Genomic DNA, 18178 nt, shown 5'->3' with positions numbered 1-18178 from the left:
CACTGGGGGTAGGAGTGGGGGCTGGAGCTGGGGCTGGGGCTGGGGGGGAATCATAGGGTCAAACACTCAAACATAATAAAAAAAATCATAGGGTCAAACACTCACGGAAGCCCCAGCAGCTGCTAAGGTGAGTGATGTCCCTCTCCTGGCCGGAAGTCCCGTTCGCGTCTCCTCCAGGTAGGGGCAGGGGAGGGGAGAAGAGGCCCCCTCCACTCCCCTCCCCCTCTACAGCAGCAGTTAGTTAGCATTGTTCTTATGCTAATGCTGCAGCTGTAGCCTTAGGCTACGGCAGCAAAAGCAAGGGAGAGAGACACTCTCTTTACATTCAGGCAGGGAAGCTTCGGGGGGGGAAAAACCTAGCTCCAAATATTGGTGGAGCAGAGCCCCTGATTATGAATATTCCTGGGGCTTTAGCCCCAAGAGCCCATATAAGTTGGCGCCCATGTATATAAATGGATGGAACAGAACAAAGGGGGCAGCCATCATGAGGAATCCCCTAACTACCACCTGAGCTGGAACAAGAGCTGTACCGGGGAAAGGATTGTGCCCAGACTAGGAAGGCGTCCAGTCTGTGAAATAAACTTATTGAAACATCTCTCAGGATGAGATTTTATCTGCACTCAGTTGTATTACTGTATTAGGCTTAGATTTACGTGTTTTATTTTATTTTACTTGGTAATTCACTTTGTTCTGTCTGTCACTACTTGGAACCACTTAAATCCTATTTTCTGTATTTAATAAAATCACTTTCTACTTATTAATTAACTCAGAGTACGTATTTATACATGGGAGGGCAAACAGCTGTGCATATCTCTCTATCAGTGTTATAGAGGGCAAACAAACAGACAGGAACACTTCTTAAGTTGCTTTCAGTTAAGCCTACAGCTGTTAGGGGACATGGTTCAGACCCTGAGTCTGGGTTTGCAGCAGGCTAGTGGGTCTGGCTCAAACCAGGCAGGGCACTGAAGTCCCAAGCTGGGAGGGCAGGGAAAGCAGGGGCAGAAGTAGTCTTGGCACATCAGTTGGCAGCCCCAAGGGGGTTTCTGTGATCCAACCCGTCACTATCAGTGCAGACTGTTCAAAGGCCTTTGTCAGTTTGTAAACATATTACAATTTTATCACAAGCCCCATTCCTCTCTAATCAGAGCCACCACAAGCAGAGCCTTACCTCAGCATTGTGAATTCAGATGTGTTTCGTATAAGAGCCAGTGTCTGCCTGTATGGATCTGATATCTGATTGTAAGACTGGGGTCTTAGTTTGGAAGGATCATTTTTCTAAATGGCTGTGTTTTGAAGTTACTCACCCCCTCAAGTGTATCACAGGACTAGGTCCAGCAGTAGCCAAGGGAAGGATATGTAATGAATCACACTTAAACATAAGACATGCCAATAACATATCGTCCATTTGTAATAAGACTGTTTGATTACCTATAATTAAATATGTCTTATTTTTTTACATTTTACATGTTTTATATAAACTGTATGTAGCATAAAAGGAAATTAACAGATTACCTAATTGGGTGCCATGACCCATAGCTCTCAAACCTCAGTCTGCAGGATTTTTAAGAGCAGCCATACTCCAACCCTCCAGCTGGCTGATGCTTGCTTACCTGAGACCCATGAACTCCAGTCCTAATTTTAGGATCTGCCCCGTATTTTCTATTGGCAGCTGATTGGCCTGCTGGCCCTACTTAAGCCAGCAGCACGAACAGGAAGCTGTCTGAACAACTGAGCTCCACCCTGTTCTGGACTGTGTGCCTTGTGCTTCCTGCTCCTGCTCCCGCTCCCTCCCCTGGTTTGATTTTCTGGCCTCCTGGCCCGGCCTGACTTTGGTTCCTGACTTGATCTCCAGTTTCTCTCCTGCTTCTGACCTCCTGGTATCCTGACCTGGCTGACTTCTGACTCCTGTCTTGTGACTGCGAACTCGTGGCTCTGAGTACTAGGTGTGACTGCCCACAACCTGGCCGTGACAACTTGTTCAGACCACAGTTACCCTGAGGGGCTTAGCCTAGTGGTGAGAAGGATGGATGCAGCAGCACCGCTGCAGCCACTAGAAGCATTGGACTCACCCAGATGGGCTCTCCACCTTCAGGCAGATAATCAAGCACTGCAGGTCCAAGTTGTGCAGCTGACCTCAGACAACCAGCTCCTTCACTTTAACCCTGCCCTGCAGTGCATCCTGGTCACAGCCCTTTTCCACCATGTCCCTTGATATCTGCCTGAAGTTATCATAATTCCTATGGCTGGAGCGCAGCTGGGACTGGACAGCTTCCTCCCCCCAAACACTGATGAGGGCCAGCACCTCACCATTGCTCCATACTGGGGATCGCCTGGCACGTGGAGACACGGTCACCTGGAAAGATTTGCTGTGAGCACTCCACGCCTGGCTGAGCAAACAGGAAGGGGATTTTCAAAATTCCCAGAGAATTTAAAGGGTGAGTATGATGGTTGGTCACTTGAGGGCAGGGCAGTAGAGTTCAAAGTGATGACCAGAGTGGCTAGAACAGGCATTGTGGGACACTTCTGGAGGCAGATCAGAGCTCATTAACCGACCAGGGTGTCCACACTGGTGCTGTGGTGCTCCAGCAGGGGCGCATCAAACGTTATTCCACTCGCTGAGGTGGATTACCAGGAGTGCTCTAGCCGTGGAGTCCGGGCGCCCTACGTGCCTTGCCAGTGTGGACGCACCATGAGTTAGAGCGCACTGGGCTGCTTTAATGTGCTCTAACTCACAAGCGTAGCCATGCCTTAAGTTCCATTGGTCGCTTGAGGCCCAGTATGCATTTGAGCAATTTAAGCTTACCTTCACCACCGCTCCAGTATTGGCCCACCCTGACATGGTGAAAACTTTTGTTGTGGAAGCCAACGTCTCTAGTACTGAGATCAGGGCAGTCCTCTGCCAAAGTCATGGACCCAAGCAAATACTGCATCCCATCACCCACTACCCAAGGAAGCTCACACCTGCTGAGAAAACTATGAGATCCAGGACAAGGAGTTCTTGACAATTAAAACTGCCTTTGAAGATGGAGACACCACTTGCAAGGGGCCTGTCATCTGGTCCAAGTGTTTATGGACCACATAAACCTGGAGTACCTGCAGGGTCAAGATCCTGAACCAACGACAGCTCCAATGGGCTCTGTTCTTCTCTCAGTTCAATTTTACCCTGACATGCTGCCCTGGAATCAGGAACAGCAAGGCCAATGCCTTGTCCCAAAGATATGGCCTCGACTCACGAGGTGCCAGTTTTGAACCCAGCCCATGTTCTCAAATCCCATAACTTTCTTAATGCAACACTGCCAGGACTTGCTCACACTCATCCACTCTGCCTCTCTCTCTGCAATTCCATCCGATGTATTGGCCATTGTCAACCGAGAACCACACGACACCTGGGAGGGGATCATGTTTGTGAAGGACTGCATCTATACCCCTCCCCCCAATACCTGTGAAGAAGTGGCAGTTCTACAACTTGGCAAGACACCTTTGCAAGACATTTAAGGAAATATAAAACCCAACAATTAACATCCCATTTCTTTTGGTGGCCCGGAATGTACTCCATAATAAAGACCTTTATAGCTTCCTGCTAGGTGTGTGCCCACACCAAGATCCCTTGCCAGAAACCTTGTGGTCTCCTCCAACCTCTGAACACGTCTCTCAGCCCTAGGAAGCCATCTCTTTGGACTTTGTGGTGGAACTACCAGAATCCATTGGTTTCACCACCATCCTGACAGTGATAGATTGCTTTGCTTTTCTAAAATGGCTCACTTTATTCCCTGCACAGGTTTACCCTCTGTGGAGGAATCTGCCCAGCTCTGGATAAACATCTCCAACTGGGGACCACAGTTTACTGCCTACTTCTGACATGAGGCCCAGCATTTATTAGGAGTTCATATGAACCTGTCCTCTGCTTACCATCTACAGTCAAACAGCAGGAATCAATCAGATCCTTGAACAATACTTATGATGCAACCATCACCAGGATGACTGGTTTTCACTGTTATCATATGCAGAGTTATAATAATAATAGGAGATATACCTAGCTCCTAGAACTGGAAGGGACCTTGAAAGGTCATTGAGTCCAGCCCCCTGCCTTCACTAGCAGGACCAAGTACTGATTTTTGCCCCAGATCCCTAAGTGGCCCCCCTCAAGGATTGAGCTCACAACCCTGGGTTTAGGAGGCCAATGCTCAAACGACTAAGCTATCCCTCCCCCTTGCATGCAATAATGCAGACCATGTCTTCACAGGCCACAGCCCCTTCTTTATCAACTATGGGTACCATCCGCAGTTTCACCCACAACTATCCACTTCCTCCCTGAACCCATCTGCCTTGGACCTAGTAGAACACATCCATTGCATCCATGAGGAGGTGAAGGGAAACCTTGAAAAGGCAAAGGAGGATTACAAAAGGCATACAGACAAACATAGACAACAGGGCCTTGCATACTCCATAGGACAAAAGGTATGGCTTTAAATAGAATACCTCAGCACAGACAGACTCTCCCAGAAACTAGACTTGGCCCATAATGCCTTCGGTGACAAATCAACATGGTCACCTTCGAGCTTCAGCTCCCTCGATCCCTTAGAGTCCACCCTGTGTTCCACATTTCATGCAATCCGGTCAAGCCAAGCCACAGCATTCTTATCAGCTATGTTCAAGGCATGAAGATCTCCAGGAAGTTGAGTCATTTTGCAGTCCTCAAAAATGTGCGTCATGCTTTGTGGCTGCCCACATTGACAGAATGGAATGTCTCTAAAACGCTGCCAATCTCACTTCTGAACCCATACACTGAGAACACGTTTCCCTATAGTTCCCTATCCCCATCCTCACTGGTAAAGGTACAGGGTCAAGAGGAATACATTATACATGAAGCCGTCGACTCTAAGATCAAACAGGTGGTACCTGACCAATTGGGATGGTTATGGCCCACAGGAACACACTGTGGAGCCAGAAGAAAATGTTCTTGCTTCCCACTGGTTCAAGCCTTCCACAGGAGCCATCCTGAGGAACCTAGACCCATGTCTCCCAGAGGGCACCCATAGGGGGGAGAGAATAATGTCATGACCACATGTCTCAGACCTGGGTCTGTAGCTATGCTGCTGAGCCTTGCTTACCTGGGACCCATGAAGCCTAGCCCCAGTTTGAGGATCTGCCCCTGCAGTCCTATTGGCAGAGTCCTGGAGCTCCTGATTGGCCTGCTGGCCCTACTTAAGCCAGCAGCAGGAACAGAAAGCTGTCGGAACAACTGGGCTCCACCCTGTTCTGGACTATATGCCACATTACTCCTGATCCTCTGGCTTGATTTCCTGGTATCCTGATCTGGCAGGACTCCTGGCATCTGATTCATGGTTCTGACCTCCAATTTGTCTCCTGAGTCTGACTCCCAAGTCTGACCCCACTCATATCCTACCTGGTCTCACTCCAATGTGTCTCCTTCTGGTATCCTGACTCCTATCTTGTGAATGTAGACTCTGGCTCTGATTACTAGGTCTGGCTGCCCCTGATCTGGCTGTGACACAGGGTTAGAGTAATTTACTTCCCAACTGATATTACTTGTGTTTTTAAGTATATTGACTAGCTGGGGTTTGAGGACTTTATCTACAAGCCTAGCCTAGCTCCTCTCAGCATAGGATGCAAAGGTGGTTGATAAAGGCAACTAGTTTGTTCTTTCTTTCTCTAAAATAAAACTATAGGAGCCCATCCAGTAATCTGGGCAGCCATCCCATAAATTAAAAATCACAAAGTAAACAGGACTTGCCCATAAAAATGACACCATCAGCCCACCCCCACCTCAACAGCCTTGGCAAAGAAAGGGAGGAAAAATAACTTTCAACAGAACAGCTATGATGTAAGCAGCTTTCTTGAATTGATATTACATGTAAAAAGAATCTCACTTCTCTAGACAGACAAGAAAAAAATGCGGAGGGAAAAAATCTGATTAAAATTGGAAAGAAGCACTCTATAAATGTAGGCTAGCCATAAAAACAAAAGCAGAGACATACAACATGCTGGAGTCATAGGCTGTTCTGTGGAAATGATCATCATCCTTAGGAACAGCTGCAATTAATTAGTTCTGCCCACATCAATAAATGCTGTTTTAGGGACAGGAGAATATTGTGGACAGCAAGGAAGAGCACAACACATTTAAAGAAAAGGACAAATAGTGAAACCTTTTCAAAGGAAATTTGTATAATGAACTGCAAATATTAGGGATCATATTTTTGAGGAAGGCCTGCATGCAAAAACTCTGCATACATAGCCTTATTCCTTGACTTGTCAGTCATTCTCTTATCCTACATTCTCTCTCTTTACCTTACTCTATTTTCCTTTCTGAGGCTTAGCCAGAATTCCCAAGACACCTCGGGAATTATAAAACAAATACAAATACATCTAATGTATTAAAAAAAAATTAAGATGACTACCGAACATGCACAGTTTTCTTTTTCTCTTTGTCCTCCAGCTTTTGGACATAGGCAGACAAAATTATCTTTGGGGCAAAATCTGTGTAGGTATACCAGACGGTGACTCTACAATGCAATATAGATGGACCTGGCAGTAAAAACCAATGGTTAAGGTTGTGTGACATTTTCCATTATCAGATCCTGTTTTCACATGCTTATAGCTTTGCCAAAATGTAATCATTTAGTCTGAAATTGTCCATGCCAGGGAGTCTGCCTCAGAACTGATTTTTATTTATTTATTATAAGCCTCAGCCATTTCTGAGGCTGAGGGGAAAATATGTTGTTTTGCCAGTGTTAAGACAATTCATACAATTGTTTTGTTGAGAAGCTCTAGTTGTCTCCATGTTTTGGAACAGGGACTTGAAATCTGGCAGAGAGTGGGGTCTCCCTTTCACTGTCCCCAGGAAAATCCATGCAGATTTGGGCAAATTATAAGTGTCTGAACATTACTGTTTTCAGAGTAGGGTTGCCAACTGTCTAATCACACCCTTGCCCCGCCCCTCCCTCAAGGCCCTGCCCCACCCCTTCTCTGAAGCCCTGCCCACTCCAGCCCCCTTCCCTCCATTGCTCACTCTCCCCCACCCTCACTTACTTTCACCAGGCTGGAGCAGAGGGTTGGGGTGCAGGAGTGGGTGTAGGCTGGGGCCAAAGGGTTTGGAGTGTGGGAGAGGGCTCCGGGCTGAGTTTGGGGCAGAGGGTTGGGGTGCAGGAGGGAGTTTGGTTGTGAGAGGGGGCTCAGGGCTGGGGCAAGGGGGTTGGGTGCAGGGAGGGTGCGGGCTCCAGGAGGGAGTTTGGGTATGGGATGGGGCTTGAGGCAGGGGGTTGGGGTGTGGGAGGGAGTTGGGGTGCAGGCTCTGGCCTGGCAGCGCTTACCTGGGGTGGCTCCTGGAAGCTGCGGCATGTCCAGCAGTTGCTCCTAGGCTCAGAGGTGGCCAGGCGGCTGTGTGCGCTGCCCCTGCCTGCAGGCACAACCCCTGCAGCTCCCATTGCCGGTGGTTCCCCATTCCCAGCCAATGGGAGCTGCGGAGTTGGCACTTGTGGGGTGAGGTAGTGTGCAGACACACACACACACACACACCCCGGTGGGCCCTGCGCCTAGGAGCCATTCCGGACACGCCATCCATTTCTGGGAGCAGTGTGGAGACCGGACAGGGAGGGTACCTCCCTTAGCCCCGCTGCACCACCGGATTTTTAGCAGCCTAAAATCTCCCAGATTGGCTTCAGTAGCCTCTGGGAGATCGAGCCAAATTCCAGGAGATTCCCAGCCAAGCCGGGAGGGTTGGCAACCCTATTGTTCAGTAGAGGTTTGCTAGAGTTTGGCAGCAAAATTCTCCAAACATGTACTGAGCAACTCCACAGAGCTGACTGAGCAGCATGCTCCAGCCTTCGACTTTCCCTGCAACTGCTCCTCCTGCTTTCCAGGGGCTGCTGTGCCTTCAGATACTCAAACAGAGAGTAGAATGACTGCCTCTCTGGTGTACTCAGTGATTCCCTTGTAGGTAGCATAAAGGAGAAGGAAGAAGCAACTCAGATGCAGAGAAGAGCATTGAAGGGAGGGAGGGAGGGAGGGGAAAGCAGTAATAAGCTGCAGGAGGTTGAGAGGCAACAGGAGCAGAGGCAAAATGGAACAGGCTATGCAGGGACAGGAGCAGAAGGGTCTGTAACTAGGGTTACCAACTTTCTACTTGCTCAAAACTGAACACCCTTACCCGGCCCTGCCCCTCCTCAAAGGCCTGCCCATTCCCTGAGGCCCCGCCCTGGCTCACTCCATCTCCCCTCCCTCTGTTGCTCACTCTCCCCACCCTCACTTCCTTGCTCATTTTCACCTGGCTGGCTCAGGGGGTTGGGGTGCAGAAGGAGATGAGGGCTCCAGCAGGGGGTGTGGACTCTGGGGTGGGGGCCAGAAATGAGGAGTTCAGGGGGTGGGTGGGGGCTCTCGGCTGAGGCAGTGGGTCGGATGCGGGAGGGGGTGAGGGATCTGGGGTGGGACTGGGGATGAGGAGTTTGGGGTGCGTGAGGGGGCTCTGGCCTGGGACCAAGGTGTTTGGAGGGTGGGAGGGGAATCAGGGCTGGGGTGGAGGGGCTCCATCTCGGGGTATAGGCTCTGGGGTGGGGCTGGGGATGAGGAGCTTGGGGTGCAAGAGGGTGCTCTGGGTTGGGACCTAGGGGTTCAGAGGGCAGGAGGGCAATCAGGGTTGGGGTAGGGGGTTGGGGCGTGGGAGGGTGCAGGCTCCCGGCGGCGCTTACCTCAGGCAGCTCCCAGAAGCAGTGGCACGTCCCGCCTCTGGCTCCTACACTGAGGTGCAGCCAGGCGGCTCTGTGCACTGCCCCATCTGCAGGCGCTGCCCCCGCAGCTCCCATGGCCGCGGTTCCCGGCCAATGGGAGCTGTGGAGCTGGCACTCGGGGTCGGGGCAGCAGGCTGAGCCCCCTGGCAGCCCCTACGCCTAGGAGCCAAAATGGGGACATGCCGCTGCTTCCAGGAGTCACGCAGAGCCAGGGCAGGAAGGGAACCTGCCTTAGCCCTGCTGCGCTGCCGACCAGACTTTTAATGGCCCAGTTGGCAGTGCTGACCAGAGCCACCGTGACCCAGTGCCTTACATTTTGCAACCCAGTACTGGGTCACGACCCACAGTTTGAAAACCACTGGTCTAGATAATGATCCTTAAAGAGTTAAGATTGTACTGTAACCATAAGCCCATGGAAATAGGTGTTTATAGTATTCTTAAAAATAAACCTGAGAACAACTTTCCTTTTGAGATGAAATTTTTCATGATTTCAGTGCAAAGGTTAATATTTTGTGTGTGTATATGTGTTTGCTAAGTTTGGTAAAACTCTGGACATTTTTGAGTTGTTTCACCTACTTTATTTGCACTTAAATAACTGGAAATAATTTTCTTTGGACATAGCTTATAATAAGGACAAGACTTTTCCTTCTGTTGTATCTATGCCAATGGTTCCCAAACTGTGGGTTGGGACCCCAAAGTGGGTCACAACCCCATTTTAATGGGGTTGCCAAGACTGGTGTTAGACTTGCTGGGGCCCAGGGCTGAAGCCTAAGCCCCACTGCCTGGGGCTGAAATCGAAGCCCCGGGATTTCAGCCCTGGGTGGTGGGGCTCAGATTACAGACCACCTGCCCGGGGCTGAAGTCCTTGGGTTTTGACCCCCACTCCTGGGGTGGTGGGCAGGGGCGGCTCCAGGCCCCAGCACGCCAAGCGCGTGCTTGGGACGGCATGCCGCGGGGGGCACTCTGCCGGTCGCCGGGAGGGCAGCAGGCGGCTCCGGTGGACCTCCCACAGGCGTGCCTGTGGCGGGTCCGCTGGTACCTCGGCTCCGGTGGACTTCCCGCAGACGTGCCTGCAGAGGGTCCGCTGGTCCCGTGGCTTCGGGGATGCTCCACCAAAGCCACGGGACCAGCGGACCCTCCACAGGCACACCTGCGGGAGGTCCACCGGAGCCGCGGGACCGGCTTGGGGCGCCGTGCTTGGGGCGGTGAAATGGCTAGAGCCGCCCCTGGTGGTGGGGCTTGGGCTATGGTCCTCCCTTCTGGTGTCATGTAGTAATTTTTGTCAGAAGGGGGTTGCAGTGCAATGAAGTTTGAGCACCGCTGATCTATGCTATATCCTCATCATCATGGTTGTTGTGCTTTTTAACATGGTCTGACACTGGCAGCCCTCCCTCCAATATGCTGCCTTCCACTTTTGGCACCTTGCAGGTATCTTACTGGTGAGCAAACTAGATAAACCCTTTATTGTGAACAGAAACTATGTACAGAATGAGGTAACAAAACTTTCTACTACTCCGTGCAGATCCAGGTTGAAACTGCCCTGTCCTGAGCTTCTTTGTTTCTGCCCCAGCAGGAAGTACGTCATAGAAAACCAAAGTCTGCATCTGGAGTGTGCACAGGAAGTGTTGCATCTCTATTCTGCCTTAAAGATTTATTTTATAGCACAAAGAAAAAAGTGGAAGTGGCACTGATTTCTTTTTTTCTTTTAATACTGTTTACTACTTTAACTGCTTTTCTTTTGGTTTCACTTTTGTGTCCTGTGACTCAATACTCTGTATCTTCTGTTTGATTCCTCTTGGTCTGATGACTGTAATTTCTTGTTGATGTGTAGCAGTTGCCCCATTTACTGAAAATAGTCACTTCTTGCTTCATGCAGAATGTGGTCACTTCTGACACCCTGTTGTGCTTTCTAAACCACAATCAGGCAACCAAGAGTATCTTCCTTATGAATATGCTGCAATCTCTGTATTTCAGGAACCCAGAGTGAGGCCAGGCACAAAGTTTAAACCACAACTCTTTTTATTGTATACATAACAAGATGGCACCTACAGATTCTGAACATGCAGATTCTGAGTATGCCTCTATCATGTGAGAGACCCCTCACAATTGGAGGCCCTCTGGTTATTACACATGACTAGTTTTAAAGAGACTGTACAGTCTTATACCATGCTCATCACCATAGCATCTGAGCGACTTCCAGTTACATGTTACAGGAAATTTGGTTTAAAATTTATTTGAAAATCAGGTGCCATACTTACTTTTTAATAAAGTACTACAGTTAAAAGATCCAGATATGAACATGCATGTAACAGAAATAAATGTACATGAAATTATTTCAATTTGTATGCACTTAGGGAGAACATTTAAATATATCAGTTCATCAATGTTTATTTCAGTCTCAGACCCTATAATCAGAGAATCAGTTGCTGTGTAAATTAGTATGTGTCATGATGTGAAGGGTATTTATTTCAATGACAAATTTCATATTCAAATAAACATTAGTTTTTTGTTTTGTTTGGGTTTTTTTGGTAGAAAAAGGAAATGGATTTCATTAATCACACACACATCTAAGTTCAGATTTTGACTCTTTAAATGTGAGGGAAAACACTTCAGACAGAAAAAGTTCTATTTAGCAGAAATTATCTTTCTGCCTCACAGGTATTGCAGAAGACCACAGTGGTCACACAGCAAGCTGATCTGGTCAATAATAAATTCAATGGAAGAGTCAGGATTAAAACTCAGGAATTCATGGCTCCTTGCCCAATGCTCAATGCAGGAGCCCATGCTACCTGCTCAGAAGCCAGGTCAGCCTGCTGAACAGTGTCCCTCCCAATAAAAGAAGCAATCATGCATGACAGGGACTGATGGAGCTGTGCAGAGATGGGGAGGTCCCTGCCTCTGATAGTCTACCAACCTTGATGCTCACTCTATCCCCCTCCCACATTGCTGCCAAACTATTTCACCCATAAAGATCCAATGGGGAGATACAGATGGAGTCATGACTACAGCCTCCAGCTCTGACCCTAGCTCCTGGTTTCTGACACTCAGTTCCCAGCACCTGCTCCTACCACTAGGTCTGATGCTGGCTCTGACCACTAGGCTAGACCACCCATGTCCCAGTTGCCTGACACAGGCAAAAGTAATATGGGACTCCTGGCCTTGAGAAAGGGGCAGACATGTATAGCCAACATCACTGTGAGAAGTAAGCACATCCTCAGAATAAGTAGTAGCCTACATGGCTGTATAATTGGCTTGAAGACTAGCAGCTGCAGAGACAAATTTAGGCTGGAGATAGAGAGCACTTTAAGTGTTCCAAAAGTGGAATGAAAACATCTGTGGACTTTGTCCGCCTTAGCAATTTTTTATCAGGCCTTAAAAAAAAATCTTTAATGTGCCAAAGGAGAAAATCTCAACACAGCATCAGCAGGAGATACAATTAATTGGAACTCTTCATTCAGTCTGTGCTGTGGAAAAGCTGTGCACAAGTATTAATTTAAACATGATAAAAGAAGATGACAGAGAAGTCTCAACCCTGGAATCTAACCACCTGTATGATTCCCAGTCTGTATCATTTGACATAAAATTAAGCTTTCCTTTGACATGGGAGGTGGTAAAAGCAGTACATCAATACATATATCATGCTTAATACAGCAAAAACAGGAACCAAAGAAAATATTGCAGAAAATCTCATAGAAATATGTAATAGTAAGAATATTCAAGTTATAACAAAAAGCAAAATTAAAGAACCTGTTAAAAATAAAATATGTCTTATGCCCTCAGCTAGGAACATCAAGTGAATTTAAGAAAGGTAATTATTTTATTTAGAGTTATTTAACTTCTCCTAGCAATATCTCAGCCTATTATATTAGTTAAAAACACAAGCAGTCATCAAAAACATATCTAACAAACATGAAAAAAACAGACTTCCTACAAACCATGCCACCCTCAGAATGCACTCCCTTTCTTTCCCCTATTCATAGTTTGTGGTATGATTTACTCACACTAAATAACTCAACTAAACTGCATGAAGTAAGGTCTTGCATTTGCCAAAGTTTGCAATTGCTTCACTGGGGCACAAGGAGGTCAATTGACTTACCTGAAGTTATTCAGTATTGTTATTATTTCAAAAGTTCCCATCACCAGGGAATCTAGATGTCAATATACAACTTTAAAAAAGCATCACTGGAACATAGGAATTACCATACTGGATTGGACTCATGGTCCATGAAGTCCAGTATCCTATCTCTGAGCCAGGACAGCTCCAGATATTTCAGAGGACGATGTGAGAAACCTTGCAATAGATGGGGGATAATCTGTCCACCATTAAAGACTAATTTTAACACCTAATTGCTGAAAATTGGCATAAACTCTGAAGCAGTAAGGTTTTATATTCCATCCTTTTTTTTGTTTGTTTGTTTTAACTATTATAACTCTGGATATTCTTGTTGTCCCTATAAATGTCCAATCTATGGGTCATTACAAAATCTAATTTCCCTATACTAATTTCCCCCTACTGTTACTTACACCTTCTTTTCAACTGTTTGAAATGGGCCACTCTCATTACCACTACAAAAGTGATTTTTCCTCGCTTGGTATTCTACTGTTAATTGAATTGTCTCGTTAGACTGACCCCCCACTTGGTAAGGCAACTCCCATTTTATCATATACTATGTATATATACCTGCTACTGTATTTTCCACTCCATGCATCTGATTAAGTGGGTTCTAGCCCACGAAAGCTTATGCCCAAATAAATGTGTTAGTCTCTACGGTGCCACAAGGACTCCTCATTGTTTTTGCTGGTACAGACTAACATGGCTACCACTCTGAAACCAATCTATTTTTTTTTAATCTTGCTAAAATCTTGGCTTCACTGACATCCTGTGGTAATAAGTTCCATAGTCTAACTATGCACTGTGTAAAAAAATAAAGTATTTCCCTTTATCTGTTTTGAATTTGCCATTTTTAATTTCTTTGAATGTTTCCTTGCTCTCTGTCTTATAAAACAGGAGACCAAAAACTCCTGATCTACCTTCTCTATACCAGTGGTTCTCAACCTTTCCAGACTACTGTACCCCTTTCAGGGGTCTGAAGCCTGAGCCCTGTTACCCAGGGCTCAAGCCCAAGCCCAAGCCCTGCTGCCTGGGGCTGAAGCATGTAACTTAGCTTTGTGGGGCCCCAGCCAATTGCCCCGTTTGCCAACCCCTAACACCAGCCCTGCACTTATGACCCCCCAAACCCATCTCATGATTCCTCTGTTGTCACAACCCCCGCGTTGAGAAACACTGATCTAGAGGAGTTAACGTACCCCCTGGAAGATCCCTGCGTACCACACATACCCCTGGTTCAGAACCACTGCTTTATACCATTTGTTATTTTGTATACTTCTAACATGTCCCCTCTTATTCATCTCCTTTTTAAGGTAAACAATCCCAATCTTTTCAATCTCTTTTCATAGGGGAGTTTTCCCCTGCCCCTAATCTGAACATCTCTGAACTCCCTTTAATTTTACAATATCTTTTTTTGAAATGAAGGTGACTAGTACTACATACAGTATTCCAGATAAGAACAAACCACTCATTTACTGGTTTTAGGAATTATTTTTAGGAAAAGAGTTAACAATTATTTTCTTTTCTTCCTTGGATAAAGGGACAATTCCCATGAGGCAGGAGAGGATGGCTCAAATTCCATTAGAGACGGCCACGTGGGAGTCCGGAAATAAGTGTGTTAATGGGCACAGGCAACAGGTAGCTGTAATGTCTAATAATATCAGTCCAATAGCTGGTTCCTGTACAACAAGAGGGCATCTAGAGAGTACCTTGGATATACCAATATTGTCCTCCAACAGGGTACATGGTTATACAGCAGCATTCGGCCCAATTGTGAACTATGATCTTATTTCCAGTCCTATGTTGATAACCACCTATGGGGGCCTAGTTATTCAGGGACAGGCAGTAAGTTTAATAGCAAGTGTAAAATATTCCAATAGTTAAACATTCTATTAAACACTCTGGTTATGTGAATAACTTATTACATAGTGCTGCAGGGCTTCAAAACACTGTTCAATATTTTCTGTTGGGGAAAAAACATAGTTTTGCAATTTTAATTGAATTTTCATAGTTTAACAAGAAGGGAGGAAAGGAAAGCAAAGTTTGAGAAAGACCAGGTTTGAGACATTCCCCAAAGAAATTTGTAGCATGCCAGAAAGGTATTTTCAGTTATTTCAGTTTTTATTTCAAAATTTTAACTGATGTTTTTAAAGCTCCCAATTAAGTTTTGTATATAAAAAGTAAAATTAATCATACTTAAGCATTATTTGAATTGTTGACCAGCCCAAATTGTATTAAAAAATAAGGGGAAAAGATATGCAGTTACACAATATACCACCTTCTGTCACATCAATTGACTGCAGGTTTATGGCTGTACCGTTTTATTCATGATAGTTTGTCCCTATGTATGTATGATGTATTGATATCATATGATGATGAAATACTATCCCTCCAACAGTAACTAAGGATGTTGTTAAGCAGCAGTTACTAAAGATACACATTTTTTAATCAGCAAGGCTGGATAAATTGCATCTGAGAGTTTTAAAAGAGCTGGCCTATGAATTCTCTTGACTCTTAATGTTGATTTTCAATAAGTTTTTGAATACTGGGGAAGCTCCAGAAAAATGGAAGAAAGCTAGTGTTGTGCCAATATTAAAAAAGGTAAGCAGGATGACCCACGTAACTGTAGGCCTTTCAGTCTAACATCAATTGCGGGCAAGATAACAGAACAGCAGCTAAGAGATTTGATGAATAAAAAATTAAAGGAGGGTAATATAATTAATGACAATTAATGTGGACTTATGAAAAATAGATCTTGTCACACTAACTTGGTATCTTTTTTCTTAAGAGATTTCAGTTTGGTTGATGAAGTGAATAGTGTTAATGAAATATACTTAGACTCCAGTGAAGCATTTAACTTGGTACTGCACAACTTGATTAAAAAACTAGAAAGATATAAAATTAACATGGCACATACTAAATTGCATTAAAAGCTGGCTAATCGATAGGCCTCAGAATGTAACTGTAAACAGAATATCATTGGGTTGATGTGCTTCTAGTGGGATTCCTCAGAGATCAGTTTTTGGTTCTATACCATTTAACATTTTTATCAGTGACCATAAAGAAAACATAAAATTAGTTTGCAGGTGACATAAACATTGGGGGAGTAGTAAATAATGAAAAAGACAGGTCACTGAAACAGAGCAATCTGGATCACTTAGTAAGATGAGTGCATGCAAACAATATACATTTCAATATGGCTAAATGTCAGGTCATACAGCTAGGAACAAAGAATGTAGGCCATACTTACAGGATGAGAGACTCTATCCTGGGAAGCAGTGATTCTGAAAAAGACATGGGGTTCATGGTGGATAATCAGTTGAATATGAGCTGCTAGTGCAATGCTGTGGTCAAGAAGGCTTATGCAATCCTTGGATGAGTAAACAGCGGAATATTGAGTAGAAATAGGGAGGCTATAGTACTTCTGTATTTGGCACTGGTATGACTGCTACTGGAATATTATGTTCAGTTCTGGTATATACAATCATAGGCGCCAACTCCGTGGGTGCTCCAGGGCTGGAGCACCCATGGGGAAAAATTGGTGGGTGCACAGCACCCACTGGCAGCTCCCTGCTCCCTCTCCACTCCGCCTCCTCCCCTGAGTGCACTGCGTGCCCGCTTTCCCCCCCTAGCTCCCAGTGCTTGTGCCGCAAAACAGCTGTTTCATGCACCTGGGAGGGAGGGGGGAGGAAGGAGAACATGGCGTGCTCGAGGAAGAGGCGGGGCCGGGGCAGGGATTTGGGGAAGGGGTCCAATAAGGGCAGGGAGGGGGTGGAGTTGGGGCAGGGAATTTGGGGAAGGGGTTGGAATGGGGGTAGGGCAGGGCGGGGAAAGGGTGGAGTCAGGGCAGGGCCGGGGCGGAGGGGCGCGAGCACCCACCGGCGCCAGGGAAAGTTGGTGCCCACACATTGCAAGAAGGATGTTGATAAATTGGAGAGGGTTCAGAGAAGAGCCATGAGAATGACTAAAGGACTGGAAAACATGCCTTATAGTAAAAGACTTAAGGAGCTCAATCTATTTATCTTACCCAAGAGAAGGTTAAGGAGTGATTTGATCACAGGCTATAAGTACCTATATGTGAAGTAGAAATTGGATAAATAAGGGCTCTTCAGTGTAGTAGACAAAAGAATAACAAGAACCAATGGCTAGATGTTGAAGCTAGACAAATTCAGACTAGAAATAAGACAAATGATTAACAATGAAGGAAAATTAATCATTGGAACAACTTACAAGGGTATGGTGGATTCTCCATCAGTGAAAATTTTAAAATCCATACTGGATGTTTTTCTAAAAGATATGTTGTAGTTCAAGGGCAACTACTGAACTTTAAGGAGGAATTAATACAGGGCAGTTCTATGTTATGCAAGAGGTCAGGCTAGATGATCACAATGGTTCCTTCTGGCCTTAAAATCTATGAATCTATCTGGTCATTCATAACAATCCAGTTGCACTGATATATTATGTTTTGCAAATATGTGCAGTTCTGAAATTAGGCTGTTGATTTCCTCTAGGAGAATTTGATTTGTATATAGCTCTGAATAAATTACTGTTTAACCTTTACAGCACAGCAGACCATGTCAGCAGGACAGAGCCTTACTCAAGAGAATGGATATAAATAGGATTCAGTGGGAGTTGGTACCCAGATACTAGTTTAAAGGATACACCCAAAGAATTATTGAACTGTAATTTGTAAAGAGTTAGAAAAATCCATGCTATTTGAGAAGCTTTCCCAAAAGTGTGAAATCTTTTTGGCCAAGTAGGATGATAATTCTTTGCAGTGTATGGTGCTGGGTTTTATTGTGGGCTGTAGGCACTCAGGATTGATAAAGTGGTTTAGCACCCTTAATCACTTCTTAGGGGCAGGATTTGGCAGCTTCATCTGAGGCATAGGCTTGGAGAAATTCTTTGTTCAATGTGTCTGTTTCAGCCTTTATTTTCTAGCGTTGGTGCTTGAATTTTTGACTCTCTCTTCATCTGGCACAGGGTGATAGAAATCCAAGGAGATGTGTGTGGATGACGGGAGGGAATGGTCTGTTTGGGGGTCACTGTGTTGATAGTTGAGGCTAGCATACAATGATAATTATTCACTAGATCCTCTACTTTTTGTCCTGTGGGTGGAGTGCATCAGTTTAACATCACACCTGTATTTAAACCAGTGAAACTTCTGGGGGTAGACAAACTCTAAGAAAAGGGATTTAAAAAATAAAGGAATGCCCAATAAAGATGAGCAGAACTAGATGAATAAACTTGCTTCTTTCAGAGGCATACTGGACATTTTAGTCCAATATCAACCTATTCTTAAACAATTTTATTGGTTTATAACAGC

The sequence above is a fragment of the Mauremys reevesii genome, linkage group 4, assembly GCF_016161935.1.
Source record: "Mauremys reevesii isolate NIE-2019 linkage group 4, ASM1616193v1, whole genome shotgun sequence".
Taxonomy (NCBI): Eukaryota; Metazoa; Chordata; order Testudines; family Geoemydidae; genus Mauremys; species Mauremys reevesii.
Note: the sequence above shows the minus strand (reverse complement) of the source record.